The sequence below is a fragment of the Mycteria americana genome, chromosome 4, assembly GCF_035582795.1.
Source record: "Mycteria americana isolate JAX WOST 10 ecotype Jacksonville Zoo and Gardens chromosome 4, USCA_MyAme_1.0, whole genome shotgun sequence".
NCBI lineage: Eukaryota > Metazoa > Chordata > Aves > Ciconiiformes > Ciconiidae > Mycteria > Mycteria americana.
Window position 1 is genome coordinate 45701485 of NC_134368.1, and position 17322 is coordinate 45718806.

The 17322-nt window shown below is 36.7% G+C and overlaps 1 long non-coding RNA gene across 1 annotated transcript in view; it reads left to right on the forward strand.

Annotated features, from left to right (window-relative positions):
- Nucleotides 1–2688: 2688 nt before the first annotated feature.
- Nucleotides 2689–17322, forward strand: part of LOC142408666 (uncharacterized) — a 39322-nt gene continuing 24688 nt past the window's right edge. Inside the window, exons 1-2 of the long non-coding RNA XR_012775371.1 lie at nucleotides 2689–2785; nucleotides 12638–12723. This is a non-coding gene — a long non-coding RNA (uncharacterized LOC142408666). The remainder of the gene's footprint in view (nucleotides 2786–12637; nucleotides 12724–17322) is intronic.

Genomic DNA, 17322 nt, shown 5'->3' on the forward strand with positions numbered 1-17322 from the left:
ATCTCAGCTTTACAAGGCTTTCTCTTTTTTTCTGCTATTGTGCCTATTATATGTGGTATGTGCACTGCTAGTTCCATTCTTGTTGATTAATAGGGTCTTAAGAAGTAGAGGAGGAGGAGGTGGAGGAGGAAGAAGAAGAAGAGGAGGAGGAAGAAGAAAAGGAGCAAGAGGAAGAAGCAGAGGAGGAGGAAGAGGAAGAAGAAGAAGAGGAGCAAGAGGAAGGAAGAGGAGGAGGAGGAGGAAGGAAGAGGAGGAGGAAAGAAGAGGAGAAAGAATTACTGGGTACCCAAAAGCACCTATGCATATCATAGCCCTTTAATACCTTTGTAAATATGTTTTTCTTACCTTCACGTTCCTTGCCATAATGTGAAAGCAGACACCAAAATGCTGTGTCATTAGCACTGTACTTTCACCTCTTTTGGCCTGGAGCAATAACATCATAAAACTTATATCTGTGTTATTGTCCTTCAGTTCTGCTCATCTTCCTTAACAGGGCTGTAAATAACACCACTCAGATTCCCTTTAAAATAAAAAACTAAATGAAAAAGAGAGAGGGAAAATCTGCAAATAACTCCTCCCAAGGCCATGACCTCCTCCATCTGGCACGACCAGAGCAGGTAGATAAGGAGGTTTCATGTGAAAGCAACCTTTCTGAGTGGCTACATGTTAAATCAACTTGTAGATCAAGCTGTGACAGGTGCTGATATGAAGAGCTGGCAGAGGCCACATGGGAACTGTGTGCTACATATCCCATTATTTTCCTGGTTCCCCGGCATATCTGAAGAAAGCAGAAAAGATTAAAATCTTCCATCTCTAAGCAATTCTTCAGTCCCCTCTCACTAACAGATGGGCAGCTCTTCTGGAGCATCATAGTGTTCTCAAGCCATATTATTTTACTTCAAATAATCTTTTGCTTGAAAAAAAAATACACTGAGGCATAGAGCCAACAGTTGAAGCGCTATGTTTTCAGTAATTATAATTTCAGTTATTACTTTGGGCTTGCATCCAAGCGTAGATTGCTAACATTTTATGCAGTTTCCACATTAATGGATAGTTAAATGGTACATCTAATAAAACAAAGATAAAATTATTAAAATGGTAAGGACATTTCTTTGATGTACAGTTCAAAACTTTCTATGCTTCTTTTTGGTACTATATTAAAACAATATGACCTTTACTAGAGTCATCATCCCATTATAGAAATGAGCAAACACGGATGGAAATAAAGACAATTTCTTACCGACAAGCCCTGCCACCCAGAAAAAAAGTCAGGTTTCACATGCTTTTCAAGTTCATCTGTTTCACCCAGTTGAAGAGATCATACCTTTGAATCTGATAAATTACTTCTTCATGGAGAACTCTTATGAAGAAGATAATGGGTAGATTAAAAAAAATTAGAAAATATGTATCAAAGAGTAATCTTGAAGTCTAAATCCACAGTAGTAGCCCAAAAGGGCTATGCAAACAGACTTTTAATCTTTCAGCATGACTGCTTCCAGGCCTAATTTGAATTCAACCCTTTAGGGTTAGAATATGCAAAAGAGAGTAAAATGTCAAATTTTAGGGCTGAGGACTGAATTCTAACAAAACAGGTAAGCATATTAAACTTTAAGTTTTTGTGCAGCTACACTAACTACGTACCTTCACAAAATCATAAACAGTCCAGCAGCTTGCTGAACTTAGGTTTTTTATCAGGAGTGCACTTTTAAAGTGAATATCCCAATCATTCCCATTTACTGTGCTTTACTTCATGTCATGAAGCAGTATCAGCAATTGCAAACTGGATTCTTTTTTAACTAATTATGAACTGAAGATGAGTACAGCAGATGAAGTCCAACTGCCAACGGGCATTCAGTCTGCAGAAGCTGGTATCAACTAGTCTGAGTAAATGCTCCTTGAGACGTATGTAGTGTGGATGTTGCGTCCTCGGCACCGTTTTGCTCGACAAGCCTTCTCCCGTTGGGCTGCACCGCTCACTTACGCAGGTGTAACCTCAGCCTTCTGACCTTCTTTGTCTTTTTGCAGTCAGTCTGGTTCTCGGGATTTAAGGATAAAAGTGGACATATTCCCTTATAGTCCGGGGCACCTCAAGAGTGAGCCTCAGAGAAATTTAGAAAATAACAAGGAGTCTAGGTACCTTATAGAAAGGGATAGGAAAAGCTCAGCAAGGGTAGATGTTTTCATTTATACAGAATACTCATTTTGTGATTGGTCTGCCTTGATCAACCTCAAAAAATTATACAAATTTGTAAAGTTAGAGATAATGGCACAGAGTGCCAATATATGTGTATTTGTGTGGACTACGTGTTGCATGGCTTCAATATCACTGCACTTTATGAGGGTTGTTAGGAAGGGAATGAGAATACATCCTGAATTCTTTCATTTAAAAAATAGGTGAATGCTATTTTCAGCACTTTAATATTACCTTTCTTTAGAATATGTAAACATATACTCCCATGGATTTATATCTGTCGATTACACTTTAATAAATACAAGATTTACGTGTCACATAAAACAAAGAAAAAGGCTACACTATGTAGCTAATCCCTCAAAAAAATTCACTCAGACTAACATATAGAGTTTGGCTCTTAGCTGAATTAGAGAGATATACTATTTCTTTTTTTGTGTCTTTTTCTTTCTTCTGTGTTGTATTGCAACGTCATCTTTGAAGATGCTACTGCTGGAATTAATCACTTCTCCATGTACCAGAGCTCTGGCATCCTGAATTTGTTACATCAAAGGATATTGACTGAGAAGACAAATAATTAAATGACCCGTAACACAGGTAAATGATACTCTTGGGATCAAAGGGTTCTCCTATGAATACTGTGTGCTGCTCTGTTCTGCCAGTCATAGAAAGTGTCATTTGGTTGCAATGGCTGTAGTGAGGTAGCTTTTGTCAGTCCTTCAAAGTGAGGGTTTTCCAAACAGGATCTTCCTGTTTGTTTTCCTTGTTTGCTAATTGTTCAGAAAATACTAAGATGAATGTAAGACTTGGTCAAATATCAATTCATATGACATGGCTACATTAGTACCTGCAGGCTAGGTTTCTGAACCACTTTCAACTGAAAGAGAAGGCAGTCACCAGTAATCTGTTTTGGAAATGGATGGAGATGGCTGACTAAGAATTTTCTGGTGCAAGAAAATAGTAGGCAAAAGGTATTACCTTTAAACCTTATCTTGAACCAAGACCATTGTTTTTAGTCTTCTTTGAAAGTGAGTTAAGCTCAAGATGTTAAAATCACCCCTCTTCTAGTACAAGAGTGCCCATGTAGAAAGTTAGTAGAACAGCTGCTGTAGCTGTAGCTTAGACTGTAGGAGCTTAGCCGCATAGAAATGCTGTAATGTGCCTTCTTTAAGCATGTTTTCCTAGGAATCATGGATGTGTCTGTCAGCACCTCTGTCCTCTCTTCCTTTACTCATTCCTCACCGTTTTTGAATATAAAGATCTTATTCAGCTGTCAAGGTTAATACTTTGCATATCATTAGCTTTGAACTAGGTTGGATATTTCACTGTGGTGCAAATAAATCATGAAACTAAAAATCTACATGAGTATGAGAAAGCAGAAATAATATCTGTGCTGTGAAGAAGTCATTCTTCATGTTACAGCTTCTCTGATTATGATGGATTTTTGCTGCTCTCCTGCAGCAAAATAATTTGAAATAGATACATATATATTTGTGTGTGTGTGATATAATATTTAGAAGAAGAATAAATTAAAGGTATTGTGTTTGTCTAGAAGCTGATGGCTGGATCACCAGCTAGTATAAATTTACACACTGCTATTGAGAGTCAGAGATATTACTAAATGACTCAGTACTAAGAATCAAAACCTGAATATCTTGCCCAATAATATAAAAATATTTCAAAACAAAATGAAGCTGCAAGTCTATAGCTGCAAGAATTTTTGGAAGATTTATTAAATACTGTCTGTTATGGTAAAACATATATTCAGGGGTATGTATAAATAATAATCTCATATGGATTTCAACTGTTAGCCTACTATATACAAATTCTATACTGCTGCAAGGGTAATCTGGTATGATTAATTCTTTATGCAATTTCAGGTAAAATAATTGTTCACACACATTTGTTTTCTTTCTTACTATTTTTTATTACCTCGTTAAAGTTCATGGCTTAGATACACATTTTTGCTGAGATACTTTCTATTGCTTTTTAAAATTAACTTTCTCAACTAATGGTGCTCTTCCTTTTCTGCTTCTTAAGGGCTAAAGTTTAATAAGGAGAACAACAGTCATCAGGAACTAAACCTATCAGTCAGTGAAGAAAGAATACACTTTACGGCTAGAACTAAGGAGCAATAGCCACTAAATCTCAGGATAAGAAAGTAATTACTTCACCTGTACGGTGTCTGTACTGGAAAGGATTGCTTCCCCTTTGGAGTCACTCTTATGGGAATTTTCAATAAAAAATGAATTAACTTCAGCCCTGAGGATGTGGCCATTAGGCCAAACAAGTCACTCCCACAATTACAGTTTGTCTTCCCTAACTTGTGCTGTGAGCAGGAACGGGCTATTAAGTCTAAGTTGTCCCCTAACTGAATTCAACTGTAAAAAATTTCCTGACTTTGATAGAACCAGATTTACATTATAGGAAAGATTTGCCTAATGCCAGGATCTTTACTTGGGTTCTCTACAGCTGGAAAACTGCACCATATGTGATAGAAGTAGCGGTATTATGTCTGGCAGGAGAAGGAGGATACTCAAGAAGTGCAGAAATAACCTGTGGAAAGGTTTACAGCTGTTCAGGGTGGAAGATGACATGTTGTCGTTTTACAGAGCACAAAAAATAAGCATAAGTAGAACAATATCTCTGAATTGTGGATAACAATAGAAGAGAGCATGGAATTTTAATCTGGTAAAGTACAACTGCTTGTCACTAGTGAAAGGTTTTCCTCTTTACTGTGTGTGCATGGTTGCTTCCTGTCTCTTAATGGTTAGGCAAGTAATTAGGTGAGGATTGTATGATACCTTTAATGTTCTAGTGGCTTTTATAACCACAGATCATTAAAATTTTTGTTGTGACTGGGCAATAATGTAAGAAGTGATTTTACCTCCGTGCAGCGGTATCTGCCAACACATCTGTGAAAGACTCAGTCTTTGCCTGTACAAGAAGGTTAAGTTGCTTTACTATGAAACGTTTTTAAAGTAATACAACTCCTGTGTGGATATTCTTATTTCCAAGTAGTTTCTTCACAGTTCAGCTTAAACATGTTTGCAATCAGATTCTTAACTAAAAAAGATCCAAAGTGTATGAAGATCAGTTCAGAGGATCTCTTCATGTGGAAAGAAATTTCTTTGCAGCATTTAATGTTAGTTTTTGTGTTAAGAGAGGCTTCAAGATGAAGTTGAAATTAATTTCTATCTAATAGCAGCTTCTGTCTGCAATAGCAACTTCATGAGTAAGAATAACACAGTACTTTTTCACACTTACACCTCTTTCCACTGTAGGGCAACATTTTACTGTCTATACCAGAGTTACCTGGTATCCAATCCTGGTATGCTCTTCCCTTTGAAAGTGGGATTACAAATCTTCATAAAGCTATGTCTCACTTAGCATGCAAAGTAGGACTTAGGCCACTGAAAACAAGGATTGAGAATGTGCATGTAGATTTTTTTAATTCCGTAATTTAATTAGTACACATGACATTTTTTAATATACTTACTGTGTTGGGAGGTTGGTCCCATATATCTTCTATTAGTTAAAAGATTGGTTTAGTTCTGTTTAGAATATATGCAAAAACTTGGACTGTAACTCACAAGAAGGATTGAACGTGTATATTTGATTCGGATCTTCCAGGAATCAGTTCTGAGTTGTTAAGTGCTCTCTTATCTTTGTGTCAAAGCAGAATATTTTTTTCCTGGATGTATCTCCCTACAAAGATGAGTTGTTTTGAATGAGAACATTGGATGAGGAAAAGTGGTTTCTTTTTAATAAAAATAATTGCTTTGTGGATTAAATGTCTTCAAAGCAATAATTTTTAAAAATAATGGAATTAATTAAAGACCAAAGAAACTCCATTTACAAACAAACTCCATTTACTGTTGCTTTTAAATAAAAAGCACTAGAATCTGGATCCTTGTTAGGTACATTCATTCCAGAATGACTTGTAAATAAACAGCTCATGAAACCACAAATGTCTAGTAAGAGTGTTTTCTCTTAGAAAACTTTGTTTACATAGAGATATTCCACTAAATATGTTGAAGATAAAAACAATTATTCAATTATTTCTTATGTAATGTTATATGTTCTTTCCTTACTGAAGTACTATTGAGTTGAAGGAAATTATTAAAATAGCAGACCTTTAAAACGTCATTCACCTGGTCTGTGGGTGGTTTATTCACTATGTTGTATGTGTTCTCTGAACATACATTTAAAAAAATAGTTTGATGTTTAAGCAAGGCAGAAGGTATTTCCAGCAAACACGCTATATTTTGCTAATTTTTAAATTTTGCTAATTTTTAAATTCACTTCCCATTTGATTTTATTTTATTTTACTTGTTTGACCGTGTTTTCAATACTAGTAACATTTAACGAGCTCTTGGAAGGTTAATATGGCAACCTCCCCCCCCCCCCAGCGATAAAGCTGGACTTGTCTTAGCAATAGCGTGTATACTGGGAGAGACAGTTTACAGGGGTTTTTATTACCAAGCCATTTAAAACAGAGTGAGGCTTTTTTTTGCATTGAGAAAACTTGCTAGAATAAAATGAAGTGTTTTATTATTTAATCTGTTAATTCAGATATGGAAAGATTTTATAATACAAAGCTCTACGAGCCACTTCTCTTGAGAGGCAATGACTCCCGATGAGGTCCTGCACATCCCACAGACATTTCCGTGTGCAGGACCAAACTGGACTCTTAGTTCTGAATGATGGTTTTCTTCCAGTTCAGAGTTAAAGAGGTACCGACGGCTGAGGCACCTGCGTCTTCCCCAGAAGCAGGATGTGCCCAATCACTTTTTAACCTGGTGAGGAGAGGGGATGGGGATGCAGCTGGCCGTGAGACACTGTCCCCGAGCTCTTGCAAGCTTCCTGCTCAGCACTCATTATCTTGCCTTTGCGGGTTTCTGAACCAGGCTGCAGGAACGCAGTGGGGAGGTCTTCTGCGTGAGGCACCAGCTCCCACTGAGTTCCTGCAAGCAAAGCAGCATGTCACCTAAAGGCACTGATATTTTCTGTTCGTTACAAAAAAAGTGGCATAATGTGTTTTACTGTAGGAGGCTTTGATAAGGCCTAAACTGGAAAAGTGTTCCTGGAATTGCCTGCCATTGTCAAAAAGCAATTGTAATGTAGATATCAGTTTTTCACAGTGAATTGATTTGGTTTGGGAAAACCATTTTTGTGCTAGCACAAGCTGTATACATATTAGACCTCAGGCTGACAAATAATGTCTCAACGAAATATGAAATTATCCTTCTAGCAAATGGCTCTAACATTGATTTGGTCATGGATTAATATGCAGCCTGATTAATTTTTAAATTAACGATTAATATTAGTTTGGGGGGGTAACAGTTTCATCTAAACATATGGTCTAGAAGAAGAGAGAGAATTTAATTTCTTAAAGGTCAAATAGATTGGGATTCCTGAGGATCTGCCTCCCACTATTTAATGATCCCTGCTGTGAGGAGGACAAGCAGGGGAGTCAGGAAACATTAAGAAATGTAGCTAGGGATGAAAAGAAACCAGTGTGGCAATGTCACTGGAGAAGGTAGGGAAGCTGGCATGCAGCGAGACTTGGAGCTCTCTGCTATAGGTAAGGAGAACATTGCAAACTGATGGACTTGCATACCTGGCAGAACAGCTTAGAAGGCTGGGGGAAGGTATGCCTGATATGGAAAAACATGAATTATTTGGCCCTGCATTAATCCTCTGTTCCATATAATAGCAAAAGACCAAATGCATGCATTCTGGTGATCTGGGGAAACTGTTGAAAGGCTCTGAAAGGCACTTGTCCTCTTTTTCTAGAAAGAAATGGTGTGATATGGGATAAAACAGGGATTTGGGGTTAACATTAGCTGACAGAATAAGACATTCTCTTTACTTTCCTGAAAACCACTGACAATCTGAAAAGGTTGCATCATAATTAGGCTGCTCAACAACTACCATCTGAATCTTAGCGATACAACGAGGTCAATTCTTGATAGTTTTACTCTTTTCGCTGTGGTGAGGAATGAAATGAGTCCTCTTTCTCTGTATGTTATACCTTGTAGCTCAGCCCAGAGCTCTTCCAGTCATCTCCTAATATGCAAAAGGGAGTCTTCTAACAATTAGTCTATGAACTACTTTGTCCTTCCCCTTGCTTCTTTTTACTTGTGGACAGAAGAAGCAGTGCTGCTGTAGTACTGGTACTTGAGACCTAAGGAAATGAGTAGGATCTAAAAACTGAAAAACTTCAGAAATACTTTGTCTGTGACACAAGAAGGATCAGTTCCAACCTCAGCCTTAGAAGTTTGGCAGGTCTTCCAGACTTTAGGGAGAAAGAAGCATTGCTTCATTAGCCATACTTGTCTATGAAGAAATGGAGGACTTCAGTATCGAGGTTGAGTGAGGCACCTTTCAAGAGCAGCAAATCAACCTAATTTTTGTAAAGCACACTATAAACTTTCTAAATATCTGAAATCAAAAGCAATATTTGAATATAGATGGCATTATACTGGAGAATTTAAAAAAATATTTGCCTGGTACTTTTCAGTCAGCTTCAGCAGCTTATTAATGTTAATGTAAATTCAGTAACTACTATAATAACACTACACAGTTTCATTGTAGAAATATTATCTTCCAATGCTGATGTTCTGTTGACTGAACAAATAGAAAAGTAAATATACTGCTGTTAAATATACTTTATACATGACTGAAAAGCATGGAAGGAACCAAACATAGCTTCTGAATTTAAAGTTTTCTCCTTTTGGAATTTAGAGCAGATGTGCTCCATAAAAAAAAGCCCTGGTAGTTTTATTAAGGCCATGAAGTGGGGTTGTAAAAAGGTGCTGAAGCAGCTTCATGGGTCTTGGTTCATTAACTCTAATTGTCATGTCTGGATTCCATCTGATGGATGATCAGGTCCTTCCTTTCTCATATCCTTTTTCTCACTGTCTTCAGGTGACCAGCTTCCAGCGCTACCTCTTTCAGAAGTATTTCCAACAGTGGGCCTGGGTAATACTCTAAACCACTTCAGTCATACTTGAACGCGTCTTTTTCTTGTTGGATTTGCTCGTTTTCTTGTACTTTTCCTGTGTGGAGCTTTCCTCTGGAGAGAATAGAGCCATCATTAATGAAAAGCATTTTAGATTTTGAGAGATTACGTTACATAAAAGTTTTCCTACTTGACAAGACTTATTTTTGGAGGTCAGAAAATTCTTACACACATTAAAAATAGAAAATGTAAAAGCCTTATCGAGCACCAAGTGTCTTCCGATTTCAGGCTTGATATGAGGGAGTGAAGAAGCAATGTTTTACATACCACCCACATAAGACAACTACTTAATTTATAGTATGTGGCCATCTGTGTGTTTCCCAAGTTCTTGTTTCTTTATTAGAATTAACTGTGTGCCAAAAGCAGAACATTAACTCTACGAGCAGTGGAAAAGATATGGAATAAGTAAAGAATGTTCCTTCCTTTATTTTAAGCTGTTTGTGCCTGAAAGTTACGTTATGATTGTTTGGTGTCCTAAGAAAAGAAATTAATGCTTTCAGACCAATGTCAAATAGCACCTCTCTTTTTAGCAGTAAATATATTTATATGGGCACAGAACTACCTGTTTTCCCCACCAGAATTAAAATATTCAAAAATTTTTCAGAACTTGGAATTTATTTGGCAAGTCTAATTCCAAAGCATAACTAAAACCTCATGTCATGGTAACAGAAGGAATAATCTTTCATAGTTATGAAAGATTATAATTTGATTGGCTTTCAGTGTGATTTAAGTACTGTTAAGTACAGTTCTTTAAAATAAATAAATAACGCTGTGTTGTTAAACATTCATTTCATTAGCATGATTGGTAGTAGGGAATTTTCTGAAATCAAGAGAAGTAAGAACTGTAAATCTGAACACATTTTCTGAGTTTATAAAATCAAGGTCTAAGATTCCATAAGGTTGTCTTTTCTTGGTTGTTAATGTTGTTATAGGTATTCAAAAATCTTTAATTTTATATCCCTGATATACTGTGCCAAAATAAAATGATCAAGTAACTGTAAACATGTGAAAAAGTTATAACACTTCTCATGTTAATGGTTTTAAATCTGTTGAATTGTTTATACCTGTAGACCCTAAAGTTTTGAAAACAAAATCTTATAAATCCATTTTGCCGTTATTGGCAGTCAGATAACTTCCTGGAAGTATTACCAACATTAAATATCTATAAGTGTATTTTTTTAAAAATGTTTTTTTCAAGTGTATTCCATTTTTGTTAATGGATTTGTTTTCCTTCAGAATGCCACTGTCATGGGATATTCCTATCAGAATTGTCTGATACTGATTTGTAGAAATCCTGTCAGCATTTATGTTTCTTTTAAAATATTTTCTGGATTGTAAAATAGGAAGAAATGTCACAGATAAACTAAGTATCCTACTTCCCACTTCTGTTAACTTGTTAAAAATGTCACTTTACTAATTGGTAAATGCACTTGGATATAGCTATCTATATGACCTATGAATGTTAGCACAGTATTACTCTGTTCAGGGTTATTATTTGAGCAGTGGTTTAATTATTTTAGTTATAATCCTAAAAAATACAATATGCATAACAAAATTAAAACAGCCTGTCTTACCCATGTTTCAATATGCCTTATGACTTTTATTAAAAGAATCTTCCTATTCTTTAAAAAAAATCTGATGCCACTCTATAGTATAAACTCACTGTTTCATTCTGGGCTCTACATATCAGCATTAATTTCATTTTTTTACAGCCTCCACTTTTCTATTATTTATTCTAAGTCAGGATCTAACTGATCCCAATTTAGCCATGGCATGATAAACTCATTAATCCATAATTCTGCAGTTTTCTCCATAGTACCCATGTGTCCGAGAGCATAAAACAGAGATGAAAACTGATGGATTATTTAACAGCATCTCTGGTCTTTAGTCTCACCACACTTTTGTATTTTTGTCTGAAAATTGCCTTTTTTTCCTGCATTTTATCTATAGGTAAGGAGCTCACTGGCCTTATTTTCACACTGCAATGCCTTAACTTCAGCCTGTTGTGGGCCTTTTACATTTTCTTTAATAACAGAAGGAAGTGAGAGGTGTTTAAATATACTCCTAAACCTTTTTTATGCAAAGCTCTCACTTCTTCAATCTCCAGTGTTACTTTACTTCTTTGGCTTCCACTTTTCTTTTCCTCTGGGAAGCTCTACTAATTTCCTTCATGTTACAGTTTCATATGCATCCTAGTCCATGTTTTCAGATGTTTGACCTTTATTAGCTATAAAAAAAAGAATATAGTTTCTGCTTTGATAGCATCCAAACCCTGAAATTCATCATTAGGGAGTTACTCCATTTCCAGTTATTTTCTCTTGGACCACCATTAGTTGTTTTTAAATTGGCTTAGTATCTTTGCATAAGCTGAACATACCAGGGCTCTGATATCTGATCTATACAATATGCCATCAAAGAAAATGAGGCCAACATATATTTGACCTGTTGCATAAATTTGCAGCTAGGAAAAATATTACATCCCCTGAGAAGAATGCTGGTGCCTTTAGATGTTGTGAAGTCTAGTTTGATTTTCTTTCTTTTCTTTTCTTTTTTTGTTATTCCCTCATCTCCATCTACTCCTCCATACTTTCTCCATAATTGACTGGTCCTGAAGTCCTTAGGCATCTGTCTTCTTACCTTTAAAATATGCACTTTTGTTTTTAAAGCCTTCCAATAGACAGTTATCCAATACTTAAAATATTTGTCTAAGCTGTCCTTTAATTATCTTCTCCTGTATTTGAACTGTTACTGGACTCAGGTCTTTGCTCTTGCCTTGGTAACATACCTTTTTTGAATTGTTCTTCCTGTTTGGGCTCATGAGCCTCATTTGTCTCATTTAGGCTATGGCCTGTATGAAACATGGCCAATTTACGTTAGTGTCACAAGTTACAGATGAGCCATCTGTTCATATGAGTGTTCTTAAATTGCCCCACGTGCAAGGAAAGTGCTGTTAGTTTGCATCTCAGTGAAAGAAGTTTTCAAAACCCCTGTGTTTAAGATACGCAGGTCTAAGTTCATACATAGCAGAACAGGCAACGTAGACTGTTTCTAGAGGGAGGAGGTGACACAGAGTTATAGAAATGTAGAATAGGAGGGGGGGTGCTTGGGATTATCTAGTCACTCTTAATTTCTAATGCCTTTGGTATTAATTGCCTCACCATGTTTCCATTTTTTTAAAATCTTTTTTGATATGAAGAGGTCACTGAAAAGCAGCTATGTTTTTTACATTAATTTTGCCCTATTTTGCCCTTGTACTTTTAATTCCGCCTCACTGAGTGATAGTATTTTCTCTTTTTCCTGTGCCTCCTGACCCATTAGATTATCTTCTATGGAAATCCCATTAACAATCTCTGAATCTTTTGAAATTTGAGGTGTTTTTTATTTGTTTGTTTGTTTTTTAAAAATCTGTTAGCTTCCCTCAGGTTGGAAAGACTTCTTGAGAAGGTTTATGGAAGTCAGGAGCATCCTTTGCCATGGAACAGGGAATACAGAAGTCTTCAATTTAGAGGTTAGTAGATTTCTCATTGTATTTAGATGGAAGTTGCATGAAATCCAATCGTGATGAGGAAATATATTGATTTAAAAGACCTGACATTTTAAAACATGGTTTATAAATAATTTTTCTATTTAACCCTAGGTATCAGTCTTATTTAGTAGTGAAAATATCTAGAGAAAAGGAGATTTTTTTTTTAATCAATGCACCAAAAACTTATCTTCTCTGTTATACACCAGTTTGAGCACAGATTTATGGTGTTTTCACAGAAATCTACCCCCACCCTTCCTTCCCACTCCATCTGCCACAAACAAAAGATATATGGAATTCAAGACTGTATAGTGAAGAATACAGGAAAGAAAAAACAAATTTTATTTTGAGGTATGTTTCCAAGATTCCAGCCAGGTCATTGAAAAGCCTACCTAAAGTCACTTATCTATGCTTCTACAGCTGCCTCTATACTTCACAGGAGCGGGCCTGATGAGAGCTGCCTGGGTTTTGTGAAGGCAGAGGTAGAACAAGAGTTCAGGGGAACAGAAAGGAACATGAGAGCCAAGAAGAAGTGTGAACTAATTCAGACACTCACATTTCAGATGTTTCTAGCTACAAAATGAGTCTGACTACATGCTTATAACAGGTAGCTTTGCAATATCTTAATAATTTTCTAGGGCACAAAGCCAGGAGAGATCCCTGAGATTAGTGAGCCTTTTTCTTCCTATAGCCTTTCAGATATGAATTCTCCTACACAGGTAGAAGTAGGAAGCCTCTATCCTGCTCGCAAAACATAGTCCTCAAAAAGCCCTTGCTAAACACCACGCACGCAGATGGGGTGCGAGAGTATCATATTACTAAGGGAAAAGTAGAATTAGTAGACAGAAGAGAACAGGAGCTGGTGGAGTAATCTTATTTATTGCCTTCTTCCAACCCAAACTGTTAGGTTTTTTTATCTGGGAAGGACTCCTCAACCTCTCTGGCACTTATCTGCTATATATTTATCAGCAACATTTACCTCCCAGGCAGAGGAAAACTGCTGTATACTTCTGAGTTTAATAAAAACGTCATCCAATCCACGAGTGTTACCCAACAATTCAAAAGCAATCCTATGACTCTGATATGGATTGAGTTTAGTCCTAAAATAATACATACCGATTCTTTAGGAATTCCTGGGAAAGTCTTAATGTTCAGTTCTAACTCCCACATCATCAGTTTGAAAACACAGGGCTGTTTTTTCTTTCTTTTCTATCCTCCCCTGTAGTGCTTTTCAAAGGTGGCTTATTTTCCCTGAATTTTGCCACAGAAGGGAGTTAGTAAACTTTAAAGCATATGTGTCGGGAGGCAAAGGAGTGACATGAAAGCATCCTGGTAATGTTTTTGTGTGTGGGAAGACTTGCTGTAGGCCTATTAGGTTTCTCCAGAAGTGATCTCAGAAAAAAAGCAAGACAAGAAAACTATCTTGCTCCTAGTGACCCAGAACCCTTGAATTTTGTATTTGATTTTGATATAACTGTCTTTGAATACCTCCGTTTCATTCTGATCAGCACAAGGCATTGCATGGTCTGCTCATTGTGCCATTTTTGAGTTGAAATCCTGAATTCAATCTGTGCTTGACGGAACAGTGGCAGATGATGTTTCTGAATGGAAGCATCTCCCTGGCGCTTGCGCTGAGTCAATGGGAGGCAGGGAGGAAAAGCACTTGTAGCTATGGGGTTTTCCTCCTGCCAGCTAAATGATATAATTAGCCAAGCACCCATTCTGGTTCTCTCCGTTGCTGCCCTGGGAATCTTCTCCTTCCTGGTAGCGTGCCTCTTTCAGCGCTTTCTGCCCTACCCTCAAGCAATTTGGCATAGGTCCTCCAGTGAAACAGAAGCACAGCCATTACTTACATTACAATCACTTAGCGGTTAAGACCATTCATGTAGGAAGTGGAAAAATTCATTTCAGTGCCTTCCTCAAAAGAGCCTAAATACACCAAAGAAAGTGCTAACCACCAAATTATAACCTAAACTGAAAGCACGATCTATTCTGTTGCAAGTGTGCAAAAAATAATTAAAATTCAATAGGCTTCTGATGTGGTTTGTGCCCTTGCCCAGAAGAAGGTGCGCAAGCAAGGCTTCTGAAAAGAAGTTAGTTTGTTTATGTTACTCTGGCAACTTTGTACCACTGGGAAAGCATTGAACCCAGCATTAAGAAGGCAGATGGTGCTTCCTCTACAGCCCTGATGGGTCCTACAGACCACCATATGGTGGGATTTGGGACTCCATGTTATGCGCAGCATTGCATTTGACCCGATGTAGACAAATTCCTGCTCGGCATACAGGGTATAGGACATACTGGGTCAGCTTAAAAGGTACATCTTGCATAGTATGCTCTCTGACAGTGACCATTCGCGAATATTTATTGTCTTAGAGAGAGTTAAAGAAACAGACATGTGTAGAGTAAGTCTTCCCCAAAACATCCTGTTCTCATGAATTTAGGATGTTCTCGGATGTTTAAGACCTTCTTTGATCAGCATGCCCAGCCTATGCACAGCAACTGACATGGGCAGCTCTGGGTTCAGATGCCTAAAAGTTAGGGGAACCAAATCCTTCCTCAGGTGTGATCCTAAAACTTTTCTAGTCTTCTTTCTTATCACCTTCATCCATCTCTTCCTCTTCTGGCCTCTATACTTTTAAAGACTTTCACACTCCTAGCAAGTAAAATTGTATATACGTTACATTCAGCCAAAGGAATCACTATAATTATTGCAGATTAAATGCATTCTTTTATTTAATTATTCAGCAATTACCTGCAAATTTTCACCTCTAAGGCCATGTCTGTATTGCCATACAGATGGTTGTGTTTCAGCATTTCCTGAAGCTCAGCCCAGCGTAGGCTCTACTGGTGCCAAATAGCTGCACTGTGGGTGGTCCCGTGCAGCTTTTTTTCAAACAAAGTGCAACAAGGCCCTGTGCTGCCATTATGCAGTGATAGCCTGGTTTTAGTAGTGCATCTCCAAATTCTGCTACAAGCTATACTCACCCCCCCTAAATCTCCACAAGCCTTAAGAGAAATATATATATGTGCAAATTTATATAGTATAGAGAAGAATATTAAATATAAAAATGATCCCACATTAGCAGGTCTAATTCTCTACTATTTTTAAACGCTTTATTTTCAATCGTGAAATTAGGAATGTAATTATAATATAGTCTTCTACTTTCAGTATCTTCAAACAATTGAATGCTTGGGGTATCTAAATTTTGAGAATGTCCTCTTCTTGAGTTAATCTTCTGTTAGGTGTAATACTGGTCTTAAATATACATTTTCTATATTGGTTTTAGGATTAAAAGTTGTTCTTTTGAGCATGAATCACATATAGTTTTATTACTGATTTGTGAAAGAGGCGTTCAGGTCAACAAAAGCTGTATCTCCACAAAATACTTGTGGAGATAGCTGTAAAATGGATAGCTGTCATTTTTTAAACTGCATCAGAAGGAAAGTAATAAGGAAACTTCCAATTATAAAGAAAAAAACAAGGAAAAGCTGGAATGTGCCTTCCTCCTCTCATATATCTAAGGATGTCCTGACCACTTATTTGGTGCTCCAATAATATTCTTAGATGAGACATGCTATGACTGTGGTCAGTCCTAAAAATGGTTCTGAATGGATTCTGATTCTGAAGCCCAAGTGAGTCTTTCCCAATGATTTTAGTAAACTTCCTTTCTAAGTAGTCCCAGCAGTAAAAGGGACATATGCCACATACTGAGGAGTCTTATATGTTCAGGTAATTTTATTCAATTTAAAAAAATGTTATTAAAATCTCTGTTGTGAAACCCAAGTAATACTTCTATATTCCGTGTCCGTAATGTAGCGTAACTTCTATTATAAGTTGCATGAGGATATTATTGCAGTGTTTAAAGCAGCTATTGAAAAATACTTTTATTTTATTGCTACATTATCAAACAAGAGTGCTAAGAAGCTCACATTTATGGTTGATTTTAAAACAAGGAATGTAAATTCCAAAATTCCAAATTCTTTTTTATCAAATTAACTGATACTGATAATTAACTATTAATTTTTATCATCTCACTACTTAAGTAGGTAGGATACTTCTGAATATTTTTAATATGGGTATAGTTTTGGCCTCTTATTAGGAAGATACTTAAAGTATTTTAAAGGCCTTTCACACAGGGCAAAATCAAACACTAATGACAGAAGGAACATAGTTATTAAAGAAAGGTGGTGATCATAGCAAAGCCTAAAAAATACTAATTGCATTATTCTAAGCAGTAAAACAATCTTTAATAAGACCTGAGAGCAGCCTGAGAATAGTTAAGCAGCAGAAAAAAAAAATCATTAAGTGACTGTGTAATCTCACAGTCTTTGACATTGTTAATTATGCCACCCCATGGAGTAAAGCAAAAAAAAAAAAAGCTCCCTAAACCTGACTATTTTGCTGGTTTAGAGTTTGAAAATATTGACTTCTAGAGCACAATGCATCAAGCATATGAATTGTGCTATTGCCCCTCCTCATGGAAAGAAAAAGACACTAAACTATCAAATGAATATAGGTCACTAGGCGTTGTTACCAAGATGGTGAAAAAGGTCCCTTTGCGACTAAAGAAAGGTTAAACA